The sequence below is a fragment of the Ornithodoros turicata genome, unplaced genomic scaffold, assembly GCF_037126465.1.
Source record: "Ornithodoros turicata isolate Travis unplaced genomic scaffold, ASM3712646v1 Chromosome67, whole genome shotgun sequence".
Classification (NCBI taxonomy): domain Eukaryota; kingdom Metazoa; phylum Arthropoda; class Arachnida; order Ixodida; family Argasidae; genus Ornithodoros; species Ornithodoros turicata.
The window spans coordinates 649559-661785 of NW_026999388.1; the positions used below are offsets into that span (position 1 = coordinate 649559).

The 12227-nt window shown below is 45.3% G+C and overlaps 1 long non-coding RNA gene across 1 annotated transcript in view; it reads left to right on the forward strand.

Moving 5' to 3' along the window:
• Positions 1–6606: 6606 nt before the first annotated feature.
• Positions 6607–12227, forward strand: part of LOC135374497 (uncharacterized) — a 78796-nt gene continuing 73175 nt past the window's right edge. The window contains exon 1 of the long non-coding RNA XR_010416924.1: positions 6607–6691. This is a non-coding gene — a long non-coding RNA (uncharacterized LOC135374497). The remainder of the gene's footprint in view (positions 6692–12227) is intronic.

Below are 12227 nucleotides of genomic sequence, written 5' to 3' on the forward strand. Positions count from 1 at the left end.
AGGTGGCCGTGGGACTGTATCGATTGCAGGGACGTGAGTTCCCCAAGAACTCACTGTCATCCCAGGGATATCCTAAGAACGGGATCATCATGCATGGACAGGAATGACATCCCGAGGAGGGTCAAATCTGATCCTCAAATCCTCCTCATCGTGTCAATGTGGCACTATTTATGGCGTACTAAGAATGTCCTCAGACCTTCTTTGACGACAATTTCAGGACAGACTGATGACATTTCAGGGACGAATCCTAGTTTCACTTTACTGCATCTCATTTTTTCTTCCGCGTGCTTTTACTGATTCAATACAGTTTGGTAAACCCCGGCAACAAAGTATCGGTGCTCGTTTCTAGTGCAATCCACAACAAACAATAAGCACAGAGGTTTAAAAAGAAAGCAGACAGGTATAAAAGACAAACAAAAAAAATCCTGTCAGGGGCACTATGCCCTAGAAACCCACTCCGAAAGGTACTAGAATTCCCTTCCGAAAGCGAAAACAGTTACTATTTATTGGTTATATAACACGACCCTCCGTAGATTCGACAGTCCTGCTCGCTGCTATACAAAACGAATGGTGAGCTGTCCACGTTTGTTTCGATTACGCAAAGGGTAAATAGCCAAAGCGAGAAAATGATTGAAGTATTAGCTCTGCATCACTGCAAAGTCTATGTTTCTAACTCATTTTGGTTTGAGACACCCATGCATGTACCTTGAAAGTCAAAAGCAGTGCTACAGAATAACGCGTTTCTACCCTTTCCATGAGAAATGCTCCATGTATGATAGACGGTCATTCTTTTTCAAGGCGGATAGTTTTACGCTCAATCAGGTCTTAGGATCGGCCCAGAAACAAAAACCAACTTTATTTTTTGCTTTGGAGAGTGGGGAGGTTCATCGCCACAGGCGATACTCTACCCCATTGCTGGTGGGAATGTGGGGAATAAAATAACGAACCCCTTCACAATAACCATCGAAGTCCGATGGTGTCCAGAAATGTCAGAAGAGCTTTGAGCGCAGAGCGTTGCTGGGCTGGATTAGGCCAGGGAGCAAGCAATTTCGATAGGGAGAAGGGGCAAGAGTCCAGCTGACGAACAGACTCGGAGAGTGTAGTTCGGGAAGGTTGGTAGTGGGAGCAATGAAGAAGAATATGCTCCAGATCCTCAAGAACACCACAGTGGGAGCAGGTGGGAGAGTCAACCTGTCTCAAGTGGTAACGCCACTGAGCTGTAAAGGCCACATCGAGGCGCATTCGGTGGATTAATGCAGCATCTTGACGAGAGTTTCGCATTTCGTGGAATGCGGAAAGCGAGCGTTGGATCAACTCTGCTCAACATAGAGGGGGGAAGAATGTCGGTTGTCCATTGGCGGAAAGCCAGGGGTGTCACTAGGCCTCGCAGAACTGAACGGCGGTCTCCTCTCAGCAGAACAATACTGGTCCGTTTCCGATACGAGAGTGCTGCTTCTGCGGCGCTGTCGGCCTGCTCGTTCCCCACGACACCACAATGGGCTGGAACCCACTGTAGAACTAGCCTGTGGCCTGCTGCGTAGATAGTGTGGCAATTGTGCAAGGATAGTGTGACAGACGTTATGGGGATACACCTCGAAGGACGAGGACACGATGACACTGTGAGGACATCCTGAGGACCGTGTGTGTTCTTGGGGTTACAAAACGGTGTACTATTCCAGCATACACGTTGGAACAATACCTGCGTGATATTCACTTCGGTTTCTTTACAGGTTGTTTCCTGTCTCAACGGTCACACATACATGTGCAAAATTGCAACTGCTTCTCACATCGAATTGTGCCTGGTGCCACGTGTTTGGACAATTTTTTGTCGGTCATTTCGTTTGAGGAACTGTCGTGGTCGTCACTAAGTATGATCTTGATTGAGTTTTGCAGTGCCAGCCTGTTCGAAGTTTCGAGGATTGCCTCGTGCCTCGGATGGGTTGTGTGTCCGTGCAACGTGTGCACCATACTGGATGCAATTTAAAGGTATGTGCAAGCCAATAAAATTTGGTGTTTCATGTTCGATGTCCTTGGAGAATTTTCTTCCTTTCTTTTTCTTTTTTTTTTTTTTACGAAGCCTGGAGGTCATTTTTCTGTCACGGAACTCGAGAGACACAATGTGTCTCGCGTATTAGTGGCGTATTAGTGGGTACAAGTAACACTTCAATACGGTACATTGTGGCTCCTGGCGTCAGCAGGGATGTTGTACCAGTTGTTTAAGAGGGCACATGGCACCTGCAGCTTTCGCAGGCACCGCGTGCTTTTTGACGTCATCCTGCACATTCTTAAAAAATGTGCCAGTTGTTCAGACGGCACCTATCTGTCACTGGGTTTAGAGTGTACAGAGAGATATGGTGCCTTAGATACACTCTTAAAAATGAACTTCACCGCATAGCACGCTCCTTGCCAACCATAATCTCAAATGGTATGGTTCTTTCCCCTGGTTTGTTGGAAACGGGAGGCGTACGCCTTTTTTGTGACAATTACGAACAGCATAAGTGTCACAAAAAAGGCGTACGCCTCCCGTTTTCAACCAATCAAGGCAGATAACGATATCATTCGAGATGATGGTTGGCTAGGAGCGTGCTATGCGGTGAAGTTCATTTTTAAGAGTGTACCTAGCCCAGAAGGCGACTGTGTCACCCTCTCCGGCGTACGGATAACTCGTCCGAAAAATCAAGTGCGTTGTACCACAGCTTTCAAAAACACCAAACTGGCGAAACTGTTGGCTGTATGCTAAAACTTGCCGTGAGGTCTGAGTCCTACTTTCCATGACTGCGATTTGCTAGAAGCATTCGAAAAAAAAACAATGCAGCGCTAATACCACGACACATCCCAGCTAAAACAAAAAGAATTGGTCCAGTTGGAATTTCTAATTGGCACAAATGGGACCCAATAGGTCCCATGTCAAAAACCTGTTGGGTCGTTCAGTTCCAATTGGACTGTCCAGTTGGTAGTTCAGCATCAATTGGAATGTCCAGTTGGTAGTTGAGCACCAATTGGAATATCCATTTGGTTTTAAGCACTCAAACTGACACTCATTTGGACATTATCGGTCCAATTGGTCGTTCGTTCTTATAGGAAACTCCAGTTCCATTTGGTCTCTCGGTCTCCAACTGGTCATCCCAATTAGCAGACAATTAGCAACTGTTCGCCCAATTGGCAACTGATTCCAATGTAGAGTTGTAAAGTAAGAGGCTAAGCAAGTAATTAAGTAAGTAGTGTGACACAGTATTTTCAATACAATTAGTCAGTGCATGTGTACCTAAACTATTTATGCTACCAATGAGCAACAGTAATTTATATTGATAGTATTTTATATTTCAAGGTCCGAAGAACGATATTTTTCTGTATAAATATCGCAAAAAATGCCTAAATTAGGCTTCAGAGCCACAGCCGGATAGAATATCAAATGATAGCGGCAAAGAAAGTTGGTTCTACGTCGCACGAGCAAAGTTTTTGCTGTCTTCAGTTCAGTTTGAAATCGAAACTTTGATGCTCTTATCGTCATGTCTGACGCATCACCCCAGAATCTGTTTGAACAAGTTTCCGTTGGCGTCTTCTTCATTTATTGTTGTTGTTGTTTGGCGTCGATCGCGTCCATTGTGCAGCTCCGTAAATAAAGCGTTTCGTCTGGTTTTTCAAACCGTGTAGAAATGTGAACATAATTGTATTTGTGTTGTGAGCTGCTGTGTTATGGGTAGAATTTTCTCTTCGCACCCGCTGAGTTACGAGAAAGGACGAGCGGCCCACGTATGGCAGTTGGGAATTTCCTGAACTCTCAAATCCGAAATAATAAGTTTGGTGACAGTAACTCGATAGATATGTATGTTTATCTGAACCTCCCCTTTGATGTGTCATCGCCTTGCGCCAGTAGTCAATAGCTTTTTAATAGAGACCTCTTGTATTGTTTTCGTTTGGAAATGACTATTGTAAAGTACTTTGTTCTGAGCAATTCTAGTCCGAACGTTCAATAAACAACAAGTTCTTATCTCCTGCATATGTTCGTGTGTCATATTCTCAGACGAAACCGTTGCTGTAGCCCTATGCGTCAGACCCGGCAGGGCTACATGTTTCCAATTGGGGACCCTACTGACTGGACCCAAGCTGGACCGTTTGGCGCTACCATTTGGATTGAGTGGGTTAGCTACTATGGGACCAATTGGTAAGTCTGAGCTTGCCACTTCTTTGTAATGGGTGGACCAGTTGATTCCAAATGGTGTCAGTCCAATGTGTGACAAAAACACAACTGGAATTCCAATTCATTTGAATGGGAGTATGTCCACTTGAACAAATTCTTTTTTTTTCGACTGGGATGTATCCCGTGGCAATGCCAGGGTATAACCTCGTAAATCACACAAGAACTAAACCAAGACGAACTAGGTAACCGTCTATTTATCGTGACCATACAAACATGAAAGTTTATTATCACTTTATATCGCATTTTTCTAGCAGTCTAAATAAGGTGACAGGTAACAGTCAGCAAAAGGCACAACGGTATCCACCCTGTACCATAGGTGATTCCTTGGGACAACCGTACGCTTTCGCACACTCCTGCAAGAGCGCCACGGGAACTTTGACCCGCAGACGCCATGGGAGGCCCAAGTAGTTCGGCCCAGTAGTTGAACGAGTTCGCGTAGAGCCCAAGTAGAGTTTGACCTTCCGTCTGGCTAAGGCCACTTCAGTCTCCTCGTCCTCGCACTCTGCTGCTGCCAAGCCCACGAAGAACAAGTGTTCCGGTGTGGCATTGGAGCCAGGCAGTCGAGATCCATGTTGGGTGATTCCAAGTCACAACAGCGCCCGCACATAAGCGCGCACCAATGGAAGTAGTGTTGCATTAACGTCAATCATATCGTGAACAAAGAAATTCGTTTGAGCCGCCAACGAGTACTGGCCAAGAGGATCCCAATAATGTTCGATTAGGGATTCCTGTAGCGAGCGGAAACGCTTGAGTACGTCGCTGTTCCAGCTTCGCACCAGAATCTTGAGAACAAGAAAAAATATCCTACTTGCTCTTGATCGATGCACACCAAAACAGCGTACCCGAAACTTGAGATCGATACTCCTAGTTTCAATTTCATCAAAAACATTAGCAGCTTGTTTGGAACAGTAATGCTGTTTACATATTATTAGTTGTATGGCCTTGTTCTGCTTCATTCTATTTGTAGCCTTACCTTTTCGGTAGCACTTTCTAAACATGGCTACCGGGCTCCTCCATAGTCAGGAAGTTGAAGAGCTCGGGTGTCTGTCGGATAGCACGTGGTGTCTCTATGCAAAGCGCGAGCTAAGTCGTAATAGCAAACACCTTCCGCACAGGATTACGACATTGACTTTCAGACGATGCAACTCTTGTGATGAAGCCTTTCCTTCTTTCTACGGTGGAATGGGAACGCGAATAAAGATAAGAAAGCGACGAAAAACGTCATCTCATTTGTGTGACGGAACATGACTTTGTGAAACGGCAGTATTCTCCGCCCGCACTGTTTCGGTTTCACTATATCTAGCAACGTTATGATTACGTCACGGTGACGTTTCTTCTATTGCTTCTACTTGCAATTTGACGGCGTCTGGAAGGCTGTGTGAGTTGTGGGTTGTTTGAGGAAGTCGAATACTACTCTCAAAGTACGTTCGCTTCATAGGGTGTTTAACAAGGGCGGTGGATTTGAATAATGACTGGCTCCAATTCTGCCATCTCACATTTCCCAGAAAACATCTAATTTATAAGTTATTTAGTGGATTTTAGCTAATTATTCGTTCAGTAGTTCCCGAGGCTGTCCTACAGGATTTTCGCCTGGCCGTATAACCCACCTGCTAAAACGGCAGCTATTTTACTCTTCTAGAGTTTTTAATAGCAATCCTTTAATAAACACCCCCCCCCCCCACACACACACTGTATGTGAAATCAAAAGGAGTCCTTTCGAGAAACGTCGCGCAAAATTCTTGTTTAAGCATTGCAACTTCTTGTACGTTTCAGCAGACATCTGCAGTACAGGCACGGTAGATATACCAAATGAAAGAGCATTAGAATCTGAATAAATTGATAACAAGTATAGCAACGTTGGACATCTAGAGCCTGAGAAATGACGCGTCCAATTTGGAAGACGACTGCGCGCCAGAGCATGGTCCCAATTCTTAATAGCACTAAGCGTTGGATTTGCGCGCCAAAGTTTGCGCTTCGACAGCTGCCCCCCCCCCCCCCCCTTAGGTGTACACTTAAATAGACACAGAAGTTCGCGTGAGTATTTTTAAAACGCGGGAGGCATATGCTCGGCAAAAGTGAAACACTCGAATTCGGGGCCGGATTTGCTCTACTATTTGTACAAAAACAAGAAATAATCGGTTTTAGCTCTGTTTATCGTTACATACAATGACCTTGTACATAAAAATATTGGCAAACCAGGAGGTCGATGAGACCTGCCTGATCTAACGTGAAACCGGCCAAAAGTAGTCCATTATGTAAAAGTAGATTGGAATGGAATCTGTAGTGATGATATATATTGAACGAACTGCGCTTGCCCGAACAAGAGCGTACGAACCTTTGTACCAAATGCTGCCGCCCTACTTCTATCGACAAAGGAGGAATTATATCAGCCTTGCGGGAAGGGGAAAAAGAAGACGCTGTTGAATGTCACGGTTGCTGCCACCACACCTTCGAGACGTCTTCCAAGAAATACAGTCATAACTGCATCAGGTGAGTTGGTTCTAATGGTTGGTACACTTACGACATATTTCTACGCTCATATTGTGGTGATGATCACGTACACGTTCCTCGCAATCCATTTTTTTGAATAATTCTCCCGAGGTGTTCGAAATGGGAGGGTTATGCTTTCTTTTTTTTACACTGCGTTTTGCCGTGCACCGCCTACAAGTTTGAGCAGAAAATAAGACATCGTGCTGAATGATTTCTGGTAAAAATGCACTTGCGGAGCTTACATTCTATAAACAAATCGCGACAGCACACTGGCTAATATGAAGGCGCTCGTTCGGTGTTTCCCGTACGATACGTACTGAAGGGGAACAACGGTGCGGTAACTTTGCCGACAATCCTCCGTGGCACATGCAGCATCCCAATGAAGGCTGCTGAAGGATGCTCGCATGTTTTCTGCGGCGGCTAGTCAACAACACCCCCTAGATAGCAGAAGGCCTCCGTGAGCTTTTCCTTTGTTCGCGCAGGCCTCACTGTGTGATGTAGGCCTGTCTGCTATCTAGGAGGTGTTGACCCAAGTTCTAGAGCAAGAGGGAGTGCCGGTCTCCCTTCCCTGGATGCCGGCGCTCCAGAGGAGGCTGAGTTGGCCCAGGAGGCATACTAAACCCCCTGTCCACTCCTTCCTGCTGTCCACATCTGCACGCCACTCATAGCCACAGTTGCTTCGCGGCGCTAACACCCAATAAACAAAAGAGGAGGCCCTTACCTCCACAACTAACGCACTGGCGTGGTTACATTCCCGTCTCGATAGGCCTTCCCGCGCCGACATCGAAGCCTCACAACGCCCAGTTGCATGCCGAGGTTTCTTTTCTTCTTCTTCTTTTTTTTATAACAAAGACGGTTAAGGGCATCAGGGCTGTTTACTATATACTAATTAAAAACGAGACTTTCGTGCAGCAGGCTGCACTTCTTCAGGTTTCAGGGCCTGCTACAAGTGGTGAAGGTTATATAAAAAAACAAGTCACATGTACAAGAGTTCAGAGAGGTCAAGGTTAAGCGCTAAGAGAAATACAAACAAAGGCAATACAAATATGAACAACAACAAAACGCAATCAATAGGAGGTGGCTGGACAACGTCGGACAGACATACAAATGGGTCGGAGGTGCACCTGAAGGACACCAATCCACATCACATGAAAAGAGGCACAGCCTCCAGCTGACAAAAATAGCTCCTCAATTGAATAATGGCAGTAGAAGAAAAGTCATTTGAAAGTGGGAATATAATTCCAGCTAATTTCGCTGCTGGTTTTCGTGCAGTGTAGTGTGTGGAAGGACGGATTGAAGCCTCGAAATAAGCAGATCAAAATTCACGTTGCAGGATAAACTGCTGAAAATAAACTATTCGTGATCATGCAAACTGCTCAAATACAGAATCGCTTTATTTCTGTGTTCTGATTGGACAGCCAGCCGGTGTGACGTCACCATTGAATTTCCCTGGAGTGTTGGGGCTGGGAGGGTTCACATCCGCGGCAGAATATAGTTCATGTGGCCTCATGAACGACGTCTGACACAAGGTCGTAAATACAACACTGATTACTGCATGTTTATCGCCACTATAGCGCCCTCGCGTGCTCTTGCGCCTTGGTCTCCCTCCGGCATGCCAGTATGCAACCGTCAGACAGCAAATATGGCGACTCCGGTGACATAATTTCCACAATTTTACACGCAGTAACTCTTTTAAGCGGTTTTCTGGTGTTTGCAAATAATGCACGCTACTTCTCTCTAAGCAACAACGAAAGAGAAAGATATTTCATAACGAATAAGGATATCTAAACAGAGAGAACTGGCCTGGACCGGTAATCCAGAAGATGTGGGTTCGGGTCCTACAGCTGGCTAACCTTTTCAGTGACTTTCATCTTTCAAGGATATCTAAGCCACATGTACACGTGCGTAAGTATAAATGTGAAAATTGATTATAATGGCTATATAATACTGTTTCTACTTGACAGTACTGGATGCGCAGCACTTAAGGGTGATTCATATTAGTGCGTTTACGGCTGCGCACTGCGTCTTGCGTGTTCCTTTATTCCATCCAGAAGGATGTTCCCTTGCAATGATTGGTTGCAGCGGACGGTAACACGCAAGCACAACCGTAAACGCAGCAGTGTGCCTTAAAGGCTGATTGCGTGAACATATTCCATGAACAAGCCAGCGTGGCTGAAATGTAGTAATGTTCACACTTATTGAGCAATCAAGTGAGTTATTTATTTGTGAACGGGAAAATTGAAACCGCGGATTTCGCAACCGGAAATAACGAGGTCCTCCCGACTGAAGCGGCCGTGTGGTGTGCACACTCGTGTGGCATGCTACTTTTTCTGCACGAAAGCCACCGGTTCGGGGCGTGGCGTCGTACGTTCCAGAGAGGGCTAACGTGGTGTAACTGGCAGCATCTGTGACCGGCAATCCAAGGGTGTGGATTCGAGTCCCACTGTTGAAATCATCTCGTCTTCTAGCGGAGTTTCACGTGGAAAGCGGAAACGCATTCATACATCGCGTTCTGTTGCGTCCTGACTTCCTAGCAGAAGTAAGCGTTACTTGCCGCGTATGGAACACATCAGTCGTTGCCAAGTGCTGCGTTCCGAAGGTTCTGGGGCGCGTTTGTGGCATAGCCTGAAGATTGCAACATCGTAACGCCATCCGTGCTCATGCAATACCTTCATCTTCAGGCGATGCCAGCAACGCGCCCCAGTGCACTCTTCAAAATGAACTTCACCTCATAGCACGCTCAGAGTCAACCGTCATCTCGAAATATATCGTTATCTGACATGATTTGTTCAAAACGGGTGGCGTACGCCTTTGCTGTGACAATTATGACCGGCATAAGTGTAACAGAAAAGGCAATTGTTAATTGGGAAGGAAGAACGACCGACAGTATATGGATAGAAAAGGGACGTCCACTGTCGCCAATTGTCTTCATGTTGTACATTAGAAAACTAGAGGGATCACTCAAAAAAGGCAGGATTGGTGTCTAACATCCCGGTAAGAGAAATGGGTTGGAATGTATCCAAAAGTTAGCGGGTGTAATATATGCGGACGATATTCTAATTATGTTCGGAAGTAGAGCAGACAATTACGGGAGTTACTAGATATCTGCGGCACAATCAGGGGGCACTAAAATTGTAGTTCAGCAGTGAAAAATGGGCGTACATGGCGTTTCACGAGGTTCAAGAAAGACCTTTAAATACAAAGTAAAGACTTTTAAAGACAAAGTAAAGCACTCGGATGAGTATGTAAATAAGTATCTAGGCATCTAGTTGAGTACGAAGAATAACTGCCTAAGGGAACAAAAGGAAACATTGATGAAAAAGGCAAGACAACATTAAACAATAACGAAAAATAGGATGTTGTGGGCATATAGCAGGTATGAGGTCATCCGTACGGTCTGGAAAGGGGCCATGGTCCATGGTTTGACTTTTGGGAACGCAGTCATGTGTACAACCCAAAAATTTTATCGTTCATGGACACACGTCGGAGGGAACACAGCTAATCGATTGGATGGTCCATATTTGTAGGGAGAGAGGCGAAAAGTAAGACTCGATACGAATCTTGCCTGGGATAATTAGACGAAAAGAGATGGGCCAGGAAGGAGCTGTCATATATATATATCTATAAGCAGGAAAAATCAGAAGACGACAAAGAGCTTACAGGAAAACACAAAGGGGAGTTTATTAACACATATAGGGATAGGGGTCGACGTTTCGGCAGTCAGCGCTGCCTTCGACGGGACTGGGGTTTGGTGACAAGAACAAGCTTTATATATGGGAGAGGGTTATGTACAAGGGAAAGAGAGCAGCGCATGCGCTTTTGTCATGACTAACATAGGTTGGTGACTAAGTGAAAGGGGAATGACCGGGTCTGTGCAGCAGGACCTTGAGGAAATACCCGTGAGCCTGAAAAAGAGACAAAAGAGTGTATGTATTGTGCTGGATTAGGAATGCAGGTTGCGAATAGTAGAAAGGATTCCTGGATCTTTTCCAGATCCAGGAATCCTTTCTACTATTCGCAACCTGCATTCCTAATCCAGCACAATACATACACTCTTTTGTCTCTTTTTCAGGCTCACGGGTATTTCCTCAAGGTCCTGCTGCACAGACCCGGTCATTCCCCTTTCACTTAGTCACCAACCTATGTTAGTCATGACAAAAGCGCATGCGCTGCTCTCTTTCCCTTGTACATAACCCTCTCCCATATATAAAGCTTGTTCTTGTCACCAAACCCCAGTCCCGTCGAAGGCAGCGCTGACTGCCGAAACGTCGACCCCTATCCCTATATGTGTTAATAAACTCCCCTTTGTGTTTTCCTGTAAGCTCTTTGTCGTCTTCTGATTTTTCCTGCTTATTTCATTCTCGTGGTCAACCGCCCTCCTAAGCTTCTAATCTATATATATATATATATATATATATGTTTATACGTCCCAAACGTCGCCACACCAGCATTGGTGGTGTGCTGGTGTGGCGACGTTTGGGACTTATAAACATATGTTCAACGTGCAGCCAAAGAGCCTATGCTATTTTTCTTCTTATATATATATATATATATATATGTTTAAAAAACGTAGACACAAAATAGCGGAAAATGACTAAGCGTTTATCTGCTAAATACATAACGCCGGACGAGGAAAATAAGAAGAAAAACATAAAGACTTGGGTAAGAGGATCAGAAACTAGACACTGGGTGGGTAAGATGCAAACAAAACCGTCACTGACTACGTTTCCCAAAAATTATCCGCACAAATATGTAAGTAATGGCTCTAAACCGACAGCATATTCACTGTACTCTTTTGTGCTCATGCCCCGCCCTGCGATTCTCTACGGACAATAGTCACACGTCATTTTGACGTCACGCTCCATCAACCTGTCAAAATACGAGACGCTGATACATTACGTTACTGTATTATCGGAAAGCGACGTGAATTCGAAACATCTCTCCACTTGAAACGTATAAGATAGCCAGTTCAACCCGTAGCAGACGTCCAGAATGTTCCATTTCATGTGCGCATTATATCTCAGTGTCGTATTGCTCCGCGAGGTCACCGTTATCTTCCTACGACCGGTTCTTCCCGCGTGCCGCAGCTTGTCCCGATTCGGGACCGGTCATTGGCTATCTCTCTAGAAATGGTGACACTTTTGTGACGTGTTGCGAGCGTCACTTTCAGACGCTTGTTGAAGCATATGTCACCAGAGCTCTAACAATAAGTGCCACGAGCAAGACCACATACTCTAAGAACAGAGCTTCACCGCATAGCACGCCGGAGGCCAACCATGGTCCAGAATGATGCATTTAACACTGCTGATTAGCTGAAAACGTGAGGCGTACACCTTTTTGGGACACTTATGTAGTTACGTTAAGTGTCCAGAAGAGGCGTATCCTGCCGTTTTCAAGAAATCGACAGTGATAAATGCGTCAATCTGTACAATGGTTGGCCTTCGACGTGCCATGCGATGAAGCTCTGTGTTTAGAGTACATGTGGTGCTGGTGAAAGGGATCGCCATTGATGTCGGCATGGTTCCCTTAGAAGTCG